The 16,633-nt window shown below is 37.8% G+C and overlaps 1 protein-coding gene across 1 annotated transcript in view; it reads left to right on the top strand.

Annotated features, from left to right (window-relative positions):
• LOC148077634 (protein kinase C-binding protein NELL1-like) overlaps window positions 1-16,633 on the top strand; it is a 164,252-nt gene that overhangs the window by 118,073 nt on the left and 29,546 nt on the right. The gene's annotated exons all lie outside the window — the stretch shown is intronic.

Here is a 16,633-nt window from a genome sequence, read left to right as displayed (position 1 = left end):
AAGGCGGTCGATGTGGTTCACATCCCCGCACGCCACGGCGGAGTCCAGCAGCTGCCAGTGAGATGATGAGAATTGATTCTGGATCTGTTTCATCCTGTTTTTCCACATATGTGCCTCGTCTCCCTCGTCCCTCATCCTTCCTCCCCGTCGGCCTGTTCACTGAACCAATGACCCGACCGGCTTGGCCTCATAGTATCGCAGACATGCCAACATCATTGAGGGCAAAGACTTGTGTGTTAATGTTGTGGTTGAGGAATAGAACACATAGTAGTTTCACCTACATTGGCTCAAAGCTACAGTACAGGCCAAAAGTATGCACACACCTTCTGGGCTTATTTGCAATTTTTGGGACAGACTAATCTTAAATTCTTAACGTAATTATGGTCACTTACTTCTTACTTAGCTGAGTAGTTATTTGCATTAAGTCAATTATAAGGTTGTCCAACAGTGTCAACCTGATTTCTACACAACACAATCTGATGGTTCCAAACCAATAATATGGAATGAAATCCCCTGAAAAGGCGCACCTGTGAAGTAAAAATCATTTCAGGGGACTTTCTTTTGAAGGTCTACATAGCAGTAATGCAGGAGTCTTGGTGCAAACGCTGGGTTTAGCAAAACCCAAGTCAAATTCAAATTCAAAGTAGTTTATTTAAAAAGGTGCAATTTCATTAAACATATGATTTAAAAAGCAGAAATAATCCAAATGGCTTGTTTTCATCTGTAGTCCCCCTGGCCATGATGTAAAAATGCAATACAATTAATTAAAAAAAATAATAATACATGTACAGTAAAATAGAAAAATCCGTATGCAAACACTTAGAAAACAATTAATAAAAAAAAACAAAAAAGATTTCATCACAACAAGTCAAATGAACACTTCCTGAAACGTCATGTGATGTTTGAAGCTTCATCTGAAATGATGGTTGACGAGTCCGGTCGTGAACTCATGAGACTTGTTAGTCAGTCGGTCGCTCCTGTGTACCAGATAAGTGTCGCAGCTTGAAACGCCCTGATGTGCCGACAGCCTCACTAGGGTTCTTTTGTTAGACGTGGAGAAGTGCACACGTCGCCAGGGGAGCTCTATCAGAGTTTCCATTATTAACAGCTATGTTTACTGTGGACGCACTGAGCTGCTTTGAGAGAAAACACACCATGAATTCCGGGGTTGCCAGAGACTCGATCCTTGGGTGACTAATGAGGCGTCGATATTGCAGGAGAAAATGGCTGAGTGGTTAAAGACGGCAAGAATTGATGAGATAGTTGGATTATATTATACCGCGGGGAGAATTGTAATTTTTTTTTTTTTTTTTTTTTTTTTCAAACCCGCTGCTGTTGATGAGGGCAGGCTGTAATTTCTTGTATGAAAGGGATTTTAATTAGAAAGGTTTATTGTACGGTTGTTGTAGTAACTATAAAAGATTATAGCACAAATAGTGCGAATTAAAACAACAAGAGTGAAGACAGCCTTTAATGTGTAACTACTTTTTTAACGTCACAGTGAGGTGTTAAATGTGGGAACATGTGGGAAGATGTTCTTGCTGGTTTTGATGGTTTCTGAAGAAAATCTAGTTTATAATTGCATTCATGTGACATTATATAAACCTATAGGGAGTATGATGGTTATAATTGACATAAGAAAGTTGTAAAAATAACGTCCAGGTGGCTTACATCCATGCACGTTCACATTAAAGACAAATGAGCCAAAATAAAGACACATTTTTGTGCCAAGCACATTTTTTCATAAAACAAAAATGATTGGCTGAAACCTTGAAAAGAAAAAGAAGCTTTTCTTTGCAATCGAAAGATGAAACTTGGCTCATTAACAACAGCCGATGATTCAACTTAATGAGGGTTTGATATTTTGAAATATTTAAACATTATGTTGGTAACAAACTGCGGATGGCGGCGGTTAAGATGCCAACTGATGATTCAGCTTCAGATACTTAAATATAGTACGGATTGGCGTCAACCAAACACTCTTGTGTGCAACATTCAATCTGAGACTGGTTTAAGCAAAATTTTAATTTAAATGTATTCACAAAATGTGTGTCCTGAATAAAAAAGGTGTCATGATTTAAAAACATCTTATAAAGGAAAGTATAAAACATTAACTGACACGTTTATTGTTACATGGACAAAGAAATCAAACCACATTCAGTTTTTACTCCAGTAGAAAACTGCTGCTGTGCATGCGATGAATCTAATAAATTGTCTTGCATATTTTCAAAGGTATTTTGGTTATGTTAAAATGAAAGTTTTCTCACATCGTATCAAACCCATGTTGCTGTGTCTTAACCACCAAGACAATTATAGCCTCAACAAAACAAGAACATTGAAATAATGAGCTCAAACAAAACATTGAAAGCAGCAGTTAGTCTTTATCCTTCTTAGAAACAGGACGGAACAAAAGACAACAACATCATGGCACATTAGAGCATGTATGTTTTAGTAAAATACTGTTTTAAAAGAAAATAGAAAATTAAACTTGGGGGGAACATGTCATGATAAAGACAACTATTTGATTGTCTATCAGAAAAGGAAGACCACAGAAGAAGATGTTAAAAAAACAGCTCAGGTAAGATTTGGAATCACTTACAAGGCTGTGCAAAATAAACTAACCTGAAGATCCCCACAGAATAGAGGAGACAAGATACTTGGAAAATATTCCGCAACACGTTTATATAAAAGGCACTGGAGATGAGTTTTGAAGCAAAAATGACTTTGCAGAAAAATGTGAAATGACCAATTTTATTATTAAAATGATAACTCAACCAAAGAACTAAGAAGACAATAGAAAATAATGGAATAAAGTGGCCAAAAACAAGTATAATTATTCTTCACTGAACTTTTATTTAAGAATTAAAAGCAGATCCTGTTTATCTAGTCATTCACAAAGTAAATAACGCTACATGCTAGATTACCTGGAGTTATCTAGTACTTTATATTTCAGTTGGATGCGGTTCCAACTCACAAATGGCTCGGTCAGTACCAACTATCTAAGCTCTGTGACTATCAAACTATATGTCGATGCTGAACTTCAGTATCATGAAAAAGCCATTCCCCCTTCACTGCGGCGCTTCCACATGATTCCGTTACGCTTAATTAAGTTGACGTGGCTCACAAAAACATGTCAGTCAAATCCATGATGGGCGATGAGAAGCATGTCAGGCCCGTGGCAGACGTGTGTCGGTGTGGGCAAGAAACGGCAAACGAGTGCAACATGAGAGGAGATGAAGTGAAGGAGATTAGGGGAACAGAAACCTGGAGCAAATGAGGGGGAGCAGGGACCGCTGTAGGTGTGTCGCACTGCACCTGCATCTCCTCGACTCGCCTGTCACACTGGCATTAAGATGGGTGGCAGGTAGGATGCAGGTCGAGGGAGGGATCAATGCAATTTGCAAAGTGCCCTCCACAAAACTTCTGCCTCTGGATTGTTTCCAGACTAATGCGACACACACTCTTCCTCTAAAACAGTAAACATCCTGTCGAGCTGCTGCCTATTTTCACCCGCCAGTGATGAGTCTCACGATGGAGCTTTTAAATTGACAGAATTAAGCAAATTTACAAAGGAATCTGCTTGAATATATGACACGTTTTACGTCTATTGCGTGGGACATACCTTTAGATGGGGTTAGATTCCTGGCGTTAGAGTATTGGAACTGCTTGTGGATGACTGTGGACAGAAGAGTCATTAACTCTCAAGACGACAAAGTTTAGGTGGTTTGGCAAGAGATAGGGTTTTAGAGATATCCTGAAGACAGATGTGGTTTATAATGGAAGAGAAAACGCCGACTATGGTAAGTCGGGACAAAGAGATGAAGTGTTTTTGCCAACGTGATGGATTAAATAAAAGTGTTTGATTCAATGAAAGAAAACCTCAAGAAAACAAAGATTTATGGCTGTTTGGAAAACTTGCATTCAGACTGATAAGAGCTGAAAGCTAAATGAGCTGCAGGTATAAATCCTCACATCAATGAACTGAAATAAAAGCAATGAACAAAAGAAGCTGCAGACGACCAGAGTAAGAATGCGTAGTGACGACTTTTAAAAAGTATCTACTAATGGGATTTTGAAGAGCCAGCCAGGTGAAAAAGAACATTTTAATAATGTCATAACTTCCCTCGTCTTACCTTCCTTTTTCTGTCCAATTAGTATGGTATGAGCAGGGAGTTTGAGAAAACAGCCCCCCCACACCTGCCCCTGAGATCTCATTACCGAGTGATGGCGACAGTGTTGGCCAATCGACCCGTGCCTCCCATCTCATTCCCCTCATACATCATCGTAGCCCCCCTCAGGATGGAGGGAATTAGTCTGCGGCGCCTCACACTGACTCTGCTAATATTAATAAGGCAAAACCTGTGTTTAGCCAGCCAGGGCCGGAGCAGATGGAGAAATCCGAGGAAACGCTCATGAGCACTCTTGAGTGAGATGGCTTATTTCCAGAGCAAAACAAATGCAGGAAGTTGGTGCTTTTGGACTGGGTTTGGAATAAGCTTTCTTGATCAAGTGTTTGTTTCCAGATTATTATTGGTATACAAGAGATTTGCTGGTAAACAGACGAACCCGACATCCTAATACTTATCGGATTAATTGGATTAACCACAAATACATGTTCACAAAGTGCTGTAGGATAGTTGAGAATCCACTGAATTCGAATGTGTGAGGCTCTGTAGCTGAAGTTCTCTCAATGTGCTGCTATAGTGAACAATAGTGTCATAAATCATTGCGTTATATCATCACTCATGTAATGGCCTGTATGTTTTACTTCTCGTATTTAGCTATTACACACATACAGAAGACACACAGGCTACAAATATGTTTTTCACTCATATTTAGCTATTACACACATACAGAAGACACACAGGCTACAAATATGTTTTTCACTCATATTTAGCTATTACACACATACAGTCAGACACACACACATGGGCTACACCAGTAAATGCATCTGTTTTTGATGCAGTGATACATTACAAATACAGGAAGTGAGAGGTGCTACTTATCCCTTGTATTTTCTCTGGGTCAAGGTAGCCTTTTTTTTTTTCAAATAAATATGCTGGCCTTCAAATATTTTTTATTTTTATGGCTTGTATTTAATGCTTTATATTTCAATAAAGTGTGTGTGAAACATGTACATTACATCCTCCGCAGTTAAAGGAACAATTAAATCCTGCAAGATCCTGGCAATGACTGAGGATGAGAGGATACTGTAGGCTTTTAAAGTCTTTGAAACAATTTGGATTTCAAAACAAATGAAAGCACTTATGATTTTGTCGAGTCAACGGCAAGTAAAGAATTCATACATTGCTATAAATAAATATCTGTTCCTAGAGTAACACAATACAGTATATCGTATCAGTGCCCCAGTATTGTGATACGTTTCATATCGCAGGATTCTCACCAATACACACCCCAACAGTTAACTATTCTTCATCTATACAAGTTAATCGTTTGTATAGAAGTGTAGCTAGCATGCGAGAAGAGGCTAACCCAAGGCCTGGTTTGAATCAGTTCCACACCTAGATTTCTGCCTATATAAGTAATTTTATAACTTTATTGATAATATATAATCCCAGGAGGATTTTTTGTGAAGTTCCAGCTTCCATTGGACCTACCCATTACTAATTGAGTTTACTAGTTTACTAGTTAAATTAACCAATGGGCGGACAAAGAAAGAATAGTTGGAGTGCCGAAATATTCCATTTGGTCCATTGTCAATTGATTTACTTATGATAGGATTTCTGATTGTATTTCAAAATTTCGACAGCATTGACGAGAACTCCTGATATTGGTCGTGTCCAGTGTAAAAAAAAATCCTGGACCTAAAAAATGTACCTTTCTTCAATCATGTTGTTTTTTAGTGAATCAAGACTCTCTTCACGGAGAGAAGGGTTGGTGCACGTGTTCTGGTTATGAAGTGATGTTATGAGTCAAAAACAATTAGTCTGCAAGTTGTGTTGTTTTTTTTGTGAATGCAATGTCATGCAAAAGAAATGTATTTGCAGCACAAAGCTGACTCGTGTGAGTCCTCTGAGGGATTTGCATTAGCTCGATTTCCTTTGTGGCGAAAATAACTCTGCAACAAAACAAAATGTTTATTTTAATGGAGCTGATGTCACATCAGGTTCTTACTCAGGTGATGCTAAAGCCATCAGCGACAGTTTTCAGACATGCTTCTGTGGCTCCCTCTTTAATCCATCTAACATTCGGAGAGAAAATCAATCAGCGGCGGAGGGCCATATCCTCCCAGTCAGAGATAATTAGCAGAAAATGGTCCATGCTCTCGCCAGCTTCACTGCCCTTATCTGTTCACTCTGTTCCTCGCCTCACCTATAAGAATTAGTTTTTCACCACCATGGTGAGGCTAATAGTTTCCTCATGATATGCTCTTTTAACAGATGTATAATGGAGCTCAAGTGTGGCTCTAGAAGAGCTATTTCCTCCGTGCCTCGCCCCAATCTTTTCCTTTGTGATCTCGTGGCAAGTGAGCGATTCCTGCCCACTTCTGCTCTCCGTCTGACTGTGCGGATGATAATTACTTCCCACACCATATATCCCGTTTCAATGGCGTAATCATGTCTCATGTTGCCCTAGAATACTGCCGTTCCCGTCGGTGTCTGCTAATGATACAATAGATATGGCGGTTGATATTGTTCAAACTGCCCACAGATGGATAAGTGGTGTGATTGTTGTGTCCCACGGCTCCGCCTTCAAGCAGCGTTCGTCCAAAACAACTAATTTTATTGAAGCTCTCATGACTGCAACAGTATGCAGCATTTTGAGATGGTTATTATTTTATATTATATGTAATAATTGGTTCAATTCTGAACAGTCATGACTCATGAACTCTCCAGCTATTATTTAAAGAATTGTCTTCACTGCGTAACTGCATAACTCGCTGTACAGCAATCATAGACTTCTCAGATACTTTTTCAAAGCTTCCAGGGAGAAAATCTGTAAAAAATAAACAACAATAATCTTGATTTGTAAACCAATGCTTATGCTGTATTTGGCAACCGAGATTTCCCGACAATGCACTTAGAGTTATGAGGCAGAAACTATATTGTTATGTTTCTGCTTGAAGAGAATAACAAATACCTTTTTCGCTGTACTGTGAAGTATTTTTTAGGATCTGTTCTTGAGTAGTTCATTTCTTTTACCTGGGTTCTATATATATTAGAAATCTTAATTTTTTTATTCTGCTACTCAAAGAGGTGTTTTTCAAACAGGACACCAGTTCATCTGCATTCAACTATTTGAAAAACAAAAATAGGTTATTTTTATAATCGGTTGTTATGATGAAAATATGTTTCTTGTTGACATTAGTTACACAAGGAATTGCATATTAGTTTTCTACCAACAAGTGTTTTGTCTGCTCAAGTATAATGTTGAAATACAGTATTTAAGACATCCATTACACATTTGGCACACTTTTTTTTTTACCATAATATATTTTAGATAGTTTAAATTAACTATATAAGAAATATTTCAGTGTCCTACCCCGCTGTGCGTCTAAGAGCTCATTGGCTTTGGCTGAGCGTAGCCTTCATCTCCTGAGCCTGTTTTACTGCGATTGATTATCCGATCCGACTGAAAGTGAGGGGAAAAACAAGGGGTAAAGGTCCCCTATACCTTTTCTTCCTTCCTCTGTCTTTTGTGAAGCAATTGCCATCGAATGAAAAACTGGTTTTAAGATGTCACTCTACGTTTTCCTGTGCAAGGACATTGTTAAAAAAAAGCTACAGCACTGTTATCAGGGTAAAGAATGTGATTATCAATCGCATTGTTCCTGCTGTCGGCGTGAATGTTCAGCAGACCGTTGATGGTGCTAATGGGTTGTTTCGTTCCCAAACGCGGGGTTTCTATAAGCAGGGTGTTTTAAAATGGGCGTTGGTGCAGTAGCAGGTCTACATAAGAGGTGTTAACGACAAAGCTGCTAACTGTTCGTAGCACCGAGACGGTTGAAGTCTGCCTTCAAGTAGAGCTTTCAATTTTGTGTTGCATAATTGCTGCTCCCCCGCATCTTCCTTCTTTGATAGAAACAAAACGCTTAGCAACTTCTTCACTGCAAAGTCTGAGCTGGAGGGCAGAGTGTTTTACAACGTTTAATTGGGTGAAGCCACACGGTCTTAGGCTGTGATTAATTGCTAATTGAAAGGAACAAGCGAAACAAAGGAACAAAATGTTTTCCGTCTATGTCGCTACCATTCATCAAGGCGAGTTTTACGCTCATTGTTTCATTGCCGTGAAATAGTGCAAATATCTTGTCTCTTGTGCGTATGATCTTCCTTTTTAAAAGCTCTTATGAAAATATTCAAATATTAAATGAGTTCATTAGAGTTCAGTAAAGTAGACTCTTGGACACTTCATAGTTATTTTTACAAGGGGTTGGATTTAATCTTAAAACATTATAGTTTAACAATCTTGATATACTGGTTTTATTAGTGATCAAAAATATCCATAGACTAAAACTATGTCTCCAGTATGGATTAAACCTTCTTAATATAAGATTTAAGAGGCTTCCATCAACGTGCATGATTTATGAATGTGTAGACGTGTAAAAAGTCTTTTCACAAGGCTTTTCATAACAACAACAGTATCATGGCTAACTTCAAGACAAATGTAAACATGCAGTTAACTCACAATAAAACGTACATTCCATACCAATATATACATGTAAATATAAATTGTTATATACATAATAAAAATAACAACTATTAATAATGTACCTTTCACAGCAATCACTCTAGATAGAGAAATTAACAAACATGATTTATAGTGAATAAGCCAATTAAAAAAGGTGGGTTTTTGGGTGAGTTTTAAAAACAGTCAGTGTGTCCTTGGGTTATTTATTTTTGCTTTGTTGCATTTGAGTTAATTGAAATTAGCTTTTGCTCTTAAGTATGTCCTGTAACGTTATTATTATGAACCAGAAAGAAACACTTTAACATTTAAAAAAGATAACATTGGCTATTGCCGAAAGGAAGAAACTACTTATGAATTAAGCAACAGGTAGTCCAAGTAAACATCAACAGATAATGAGAAATAAATGGCAAAAAAATATTATAAAGACTCTTAGATCAATTACAATAACGCTGGGGTTTCTCCAGAGATGCAAACCCTTTGTTGGCCAAAAGGTACAGAACGAACGCTTTAAAGGTTTTATGAATTGAAGATTTAAATAGAGATTTCTTTCAGAGGATTGGAAAGGATAACTTTTGATGAGCAATAAAATGAACTCGCTTGGGTTCGGAAATATTTTATTTGCAAATTTAAAGTTCTATCCTTTATCTACACTGCAATTTAACGACCCCAAAAACACTGCTATAATACCAATTAATACTATCTTCCACTTTTTGCAAACCAAAAGACAAAATAGGATTCTCACTGTTCCAATACTGATGACTTTGTGGTTTAGTTGACATACATGTTTATATGAGATACATGTCAAATACCAGTAACGTAAATTATTTTCTTTTATTATACCTGTTGATTTTTTTCATCTTTGCTGATATTTAATGCATCTTTAGTGAACTTGAATAGTCTGTGGTGGACATTTGATGGGAGTAATTTCTTGTGAATTTGTCCTGGGTTTAAGAGAAGTTATTTTAAACACAGTTTGAAACACTGATGCCGATCTTCAAGTTCATTGACTTGTTGAATAGAAGCTAAAGAAAGGAAAAAAATGATAGCTGTATAAAAAGACTCAAATCCTCTGATGGATGGATGGATAAACTATTGATCCCTCTGGAGGTCTCCTTCGGGAAATTGTTTAAATGTTGTTTATTGTTTATATTGTTGATAGCACTAAATTCAGTCCCAGGGAAAATCCAATGAATTCTGGCTACAGAAGCCGGGACTCAAATTAATACCTTGCACATTTCTTCCATTTTTCAATCGATATCATACCTGACCAATTAACCTTTGTATGTTTTTTTGACTGCGTGTGGAAACCGGAGTCCCTAAAGAGTAGAAAAAGTAGACCCACCGAGTCCAATAGGTCCTCTTTAGTAGGGCTTAAACTGCTGACCTTATTGTGAGCTAATGGCCTGACTGTCTAGTAAAATAAAATAAACCTTCGTAGATATCAAAGGTAAAAGTCAAACTTGTTTAAAGATGTGTTGGCACTGACTTGTGGCTGTTGAGTTCAATGAGCAATACTGTGTGTGTGTGTGTGTGTGTGTGTGTGTGTGTGTGTGTGTGTGTGTGTGTGTGTGTGTGTGTGTGTGTGTGTGTGTGTGTGTGTGTGTGTGTGTGTGTGTGTGTGTGTGTGTGTGTGTGTGTGTGTGTGTGTGTGTGTTGTACTCAATTTGACGGATGCTTTGCTGCAAGAGAAAGTAGAAAAAAATGAAAATCATTTTAATATAGTTTTTCTAGTTGTGTCCTTTAGATGAAAATAACTATAATAGAGTTTTCCTGTCGAACAAGTCTGTGACGTACTGTGTGTTGTAGCTGGAGACGGGGGAGAAAAAGACTGAGAAAGTATGCTGTACGAAAGGCATTATTTTATTGGGAGAACAATCATAGCAGAGCACATACTGAGCATACAGAACATGAGAGAGAATGAGTTGAAGACAAACTAAATATAAAAGCTTTATATTGCCAGGTATGGAAGTGGAAAAAAACAAAGGAGGAGAAAGCCGAAAGCCAGAGTTAACAAAAACACTTACAGATTAAATCTAGAAAGCTCAGAAGCATACGGTAAAAACTCAAGAGAACTTTAGAGAGGTCTACTGTACTATGCAGGAGATGGCATGATCTGACACCACGGACTGGAACAAAGGCTATGTAGCAGCTGCAGGGTCGCGGATACCAGATCAACCACAATTGAACACACAGGTTAAAGGAACATGAAATGAACTGTCATAATAAAAGCAAATTCAAACACGGATCATGATAACGTCATCTCCATTCAAATAAAACTGACCAATCATTTTTAATTAAAAATAAATAAAATGTAGTTTTAGCAAGTTTGGTTTCTTATTTATTTATTTCTTTGCAACAGATAATAAAGTATAAAAACGTTTAGTTCCTTCACTGTAATTATGTAGCTACCAAGTCGAAAGTCCAAATCTATCACAGAGAGGCTTTTTTTGTTTTGTTTTCTTCTTTTTTCCCCTTCTTTTTTCGAGCAGTGAGAACTAACACGGCAACCATCTCTCCAGAGGATGATTCGATATCTTCTGTACTCTTCACCTTCACACACACACACACACACGCACACGCACACGCACACATACACACACACACACACACACACACACACACTCACGCATATACAGACACACACATACACACACATATACAGACACACACATACACACACATACAGACACACACATACACACACATATACAGACACACACATACACACACATATACAGACACACACATACACACATATACAGACACACACATACACACACATATACAGACACACACATACACACCGAGAAGAGACTTTACACCTGTTTCATCCACAGCTACCATTGATGCAGATGTCTCAGCCGCCACTCCTGTCATCTCTTTCCTCTTCTCATCATTTGTCTCTTCCTCTTGTTGAAGCCATAGCTTGTCTCATGTTTCCGTTCAATAGTGACACAATTTTCTATCAGACTGGAACCTAATTAAGCTCAATCGATCATTCTGGTCGATATACATATTTGTCACAATATAATCCAATTGTTTGTCATATAGTTTTTATATTCTATAACAATTTACACAGGGAAGAATAACCATAATGCAATATTTGAAAGAGTAAACAACAAGCTTGACATGCCATTATTTTGTATTATTATTTCCATCAGCAGTTGCCACATTATTCCATCTTGTTCATCATTATCCATGGGCGCATAACTTTCTACACATTTTCGACTGGATTAAAGGATCTTGGACAGAATTATTTACGCTCTACAACAGGAAGCAAGCAGAGTGTGTTGATCCAACAACAGTCTGATGGTTTAATAACTTTACATGGAGGCTCATTAGTCAACGTTCTCACTTTAACTATAATTACACCTGATTCGTTTGCAAGTGAATCACAATATGCTTTTATTAATACCCTCAGGGTTCAAGAGAGGCTAACCTACATCGATTAAACCAAGTTTCTTGCCACTGATATTGTTGAAAAGCACAATGCTAACGTTAGCATCCAAGTGGAGGCAAGTATTGTAGTTGTATAGCTTTGGCGGAATGGCTGCCTAACAACTTAGTAGTTTTCTCAACATTCATGCAGATCAACGGAGTCCAACCCCGCGGGTTTTAATCTGGAAGGCTGAGTGTGACATGTTGTTGTTAATCAAATTTCCATCAGATAAAGTACTGCACTTGAACTAATGTGTTTTTACAAGCTCTGCATCTTCACGCATCCTCCTGCTACCAGCTCACTTGGTATAATCGATGTAGGTTAGCCTCTCTTGAACCCTCAGGGTATTAATAAAAGCATATTGTGATTCACTTGCGAACGAATCAGGTGTAATTATAGTTAAAGTTAGAACGTTGACTAATGAGCCTCCACGTAAAGCTATTAAACCTTCAGAAGGTTGTTAGATCAACACACTCTGCTTGCTTCCTGTTGTAGAGCGTAAATAATTCTGTCCAAGATCCTGATGTCACTTGACAACAACAGCAAAGTAATCTACGCCGTTGCCAAGTTATTATTTTTGCTCAGGTTGATCTATTTCTGACATATATTTAGTATCAACGAGCTGGAATCAAGATGAAAAAGCTTGAACACTAACAAGTTTTATTTAAAGTCTTGCATTGTGATTTGAACTAGCTGTTGCTTATTGTTATTGTACTTGAGGCTTGTGTGTCAACTTCTCCCGCCATCTCATGAGCTTCAAAAACAAAACTTTTAATGTCGTGTAATCACCCATGTCTTAGTTTCAAAACTTTGGCCTCAAAGATATGTATATGATAGATCATAGTTTACCTATTAAAGATAATAACTCCAACTGGAGAATGTCTGTGTGATTTATGGCAGTAAAAAGCTTAACCTTGTTTGCACCACAAACTGGTTCGATGTCTATATTATTTTCATGGACCTGCTGCCAACAAAGGTTTCTTCTTAAAACTATGGTCATAGCTAGAGTTTGTGTTGTTTTTTTTTAAACTCTTTTTCAATAGTTCAGGCTTAATTCTTTATTTAACTTAACTTTATTTCAACAAAACAATCATCTTCTCAGAAGTCACATGCTAGATCCAGCCTTTTTCAAAATAAAACCCTGTTAAGACATTAACAATCCATACAACATTTTCTTTGTGCGACCCAGTAACAAAAGCCTGATGGACCAGGGTTAAACCTAAACTGATAAAAGTGACAGTTCAGCCTTATTTATGAGAATGTTGTGAGCAGTTTGAATCCTTATTCCTCTGAGTCGCTGCAGCGAACGCAGCGATTACGTCGCCTCACTCGTAAACACCTACACATGACACAAATGGCTGCAGACGACAGGAGTCTCTCCTGCTGCACATCACATGGTTGTGGAAGCACCTCACATACCGCTGCCAAGGGCGCCCCCGTACCCCCGCCACCCCCCCCTTCATGCTCCTCTGATAGGATCATGCCCCTGTGACTCTCCGAGAGATGAAAACAGATAAAATCACTCATGCATGTCATGAATGGCTAATGTTGCAGCTAATGTTTTTCCATTAAAGAAGGGCCAGAAAGGTGAACGTTTGATTCACTTTCTATTCAGCATTTTGTGTCTGATCGTGAAAATGGAAACAGGTTAGAGTGACCCCGGGTGTAATATTTCACTCACTCTAATGTCCTCGGGTTAGGAATGTGTTGTCAGGTATCAGAATGATTTTCTTTCTTATTAAACAGGATATTGCATCAACAAAGAAACATAATCCAGTCCCATTGAAATATATATATATTTTATGGGCAGCTCTTGAACCAAACTCTTTATAATAATGTGTACCACACATTTTTATGCAGAAGTGGAGCAAGAACTGTACAATGTAACTAGAGTAAAAGTAGCATCAAAGTGAGAAAGTAGGACATTTCAAATGTAACAAAAGTTACTGATTTCTTTTGTCAGCGTACTGCTTTCACCCTGGTGAGCACACAAAACACAAAGTTTTCACGTCAAAACATTAAACAATGTTCTCACACATGCTTAAGTCAAATAAACAAGTTATATATTTTTGCTTGTCCTGTTTAGTCCTAGAGAAATCAAACATCGGTTAAATATTATTTTTGATGCTACCTACTTCAATAAATCCTAAAAGAAATAAAATCAACAGAATAAGTTAAGATAAAATGTACTCAATTGTTACCTTATTTCATGTTTTCAATTACTTTTGGGGGCGGAATCAGACACAATGACTAAATATACTTCAACAATAATAGCCTCCTGAGAGAGTATTATACTGTATTATACTGGCTATTATTGTAAACCTGTAGTGCAACTTCATGACAGATTTAACGTGACAAAAGAGACACGTTGCTGCTGTAAGTGGTCTGGTGGTCATGAAGGAAACTCGAGATCCTGTTTATGCCGTCAACATTAGCCGTCACACACACACTAGCTGTCGAGCCATGTGACTGCCGCGTTACTCTGCCTATTAAAAGCTGTTTAGATTGTTTAAATAAACATTGGAGTTCCCAGATGGCTTCTTAAAATAATGACAGCTGCTTTGTGTCAAGAAAATATGGCTCTGAGAGAAAAAAGGAGTCATGTTTTGCTCCCTCTGAAAATGAGATACAATAAGTTGTGTTCGCTCAGACTTCTGACACCATCTGCACTGCAAGGCTGCGTCTTCGAGTGAGTTACTCTTCCATGTGTAATCTCCTCACCACCAACTAAAATACCGAGTTAAAAGACCAGACTCGACTTTTTCATCATTGTTTGTCCACTGAAAGAATCTCCCGGAGGAACGTTTTGGGGAAATTTGATTTGCTGGCAAGGCTGGAAGGAGAACTCCATCATGTACCACACTCTTGGAAGAACTGCCGGCTCTTTTGAACAAAGAGGACCAACTGACATGATTGAAGTCTTCTCTTGGAAATATAAAAATACTTTTATATCAAATTCATAAAAACCTTCAGGCTTGAATTGGTGACTGCCTAATAGTGACTGCATTTCGTTTTGAGATGATTGCTCCAGTTGAATTTTGTACCAAGGTATTTTTCATTAAAAAAAAAATGTTATCTTGAATAAATAATAACCTTCGTCAAACAGGTTATGTGGTTGTTTACTTGCTCAAAAAACAGATTTCAACAACATTTCAGAAAAGCAACATATACTGTAACTAAATAGTAATACATCTTTTTTGAAGGATACTTTCCTTTCTAAGGTGTTTGTTGTGCAAGCGAGTTCCATAATGGTACTGTCACCTGCTATTAATGGTATTTAAAAGTCAACAAAATAAGCGTAGAGCAATAATAATGTCAGGCAAAAAATTAATAATGGTGTGCTTGGCAGATGTCTGCTCTCCCTGAGTGCTTTCTATATATCTGCCTTGCCGACCACATTTTCTGATATCTGCAAAAGTAGTTTAAAGAACTCACTTGGTATTTTTGTTCTTTTATTCATATATATAACTTTACTTTTCTACCAATGGAAAAAGGGACTTTGCACCCAGTTTGCCATATTACCAGTCCCCTCATATATAGCCTTTATTCAGCTTATTATTAAATAAACCAATGGCATATCTACTCATACACGGCTCTGGACCTCTTGAAATATATGTCTGAGATGTAAAATGTGTAAAGGAAGTGACAGGGATGATGGGTGATGTTGCTTATAGGTTATAAGGTATCTCATCTGTCTGTTTGAGTATATATTATGGCGGAGAAACTGCTCCCTAATGTGTCTTTGATCTACACTGACCACTTGGCCTCAGTCATTACGGCCTTGTAAGTGCATCCATTATCTGAGATGTTCTGCTTTCACAGCAATGACATCATTCAAGGGTGAGTTCTGCGCAGAAATTAGATCTTTTTTCACGTAAAGTGTCTGGCCGTCCATGTACCTTTGCACCTGCTGCAACAGTTTAGTATCTAAAGCCCGTCCTGTGGCTGATATACATGATAACTGCGAGTATGTGAATCTTCTTGTCCAGAGTCCAGATTGAGGTTTATCAATGTGCCATTAACACTTAAAATGTCATCAACGAGCATTAGCCGCTAAAAGTCTGCTTCGACGCTGGAACTATTTTTGCCAAATCAGGTCATTTATCGTAGATTAAATACAGCTTAAAAACTTCAGTTCGCATTTTAGAAGCGTTAGGTTTTCTTTTGTTGGCGGCTCCCGACTGTCAAAAACAGAAAGAATAGCTGAGTGGAATACATTCTTGATGAGGCTCCAACCAGAGCGTGACTAATTATCAATTCTGTGTGGACGTGAAAAATACTGCCACATCCACAACTTGTGCTCAAATGTTTGCTACAGTCGCGTCTGTTTTTAATGCGCTTTGAAGTCATTTATGTATTAATTGCACCACATGAATACATTCAAAGCCAGACGATCAATATTAATTAGAAATTCTTGATTTTTTTTTTTTTTTTTTTTTTGGTCAGCTTCAAGTGACCACGAGGCTCCCCTTACTTTTTCAACACCTATTTGAATTTCTGGTGCATTCAGTGTAAATCCCGGCTCCTAATTCTGAGACGCTTCCT

Source organism: Callionymus lyra, chromosome 6 (assembly GCF_982586985.1).
Source record: "Callionymus lyra chromosome 6, fCalLyr1.hap1.1, whole genome shotgun sequence".
Classification (NCBI taxonomy): Eukaryota; Metazoa; Chordata; class Actinopteri; order Syngnathiformes; family Callionymidae; genus Callionymus; species Callionymus lyra.
The sequence above is the reverse complement of the archived record's forward strand: the minus strand, read 5'-3'. Positions and strand labels throughout refer to the sequence as shown.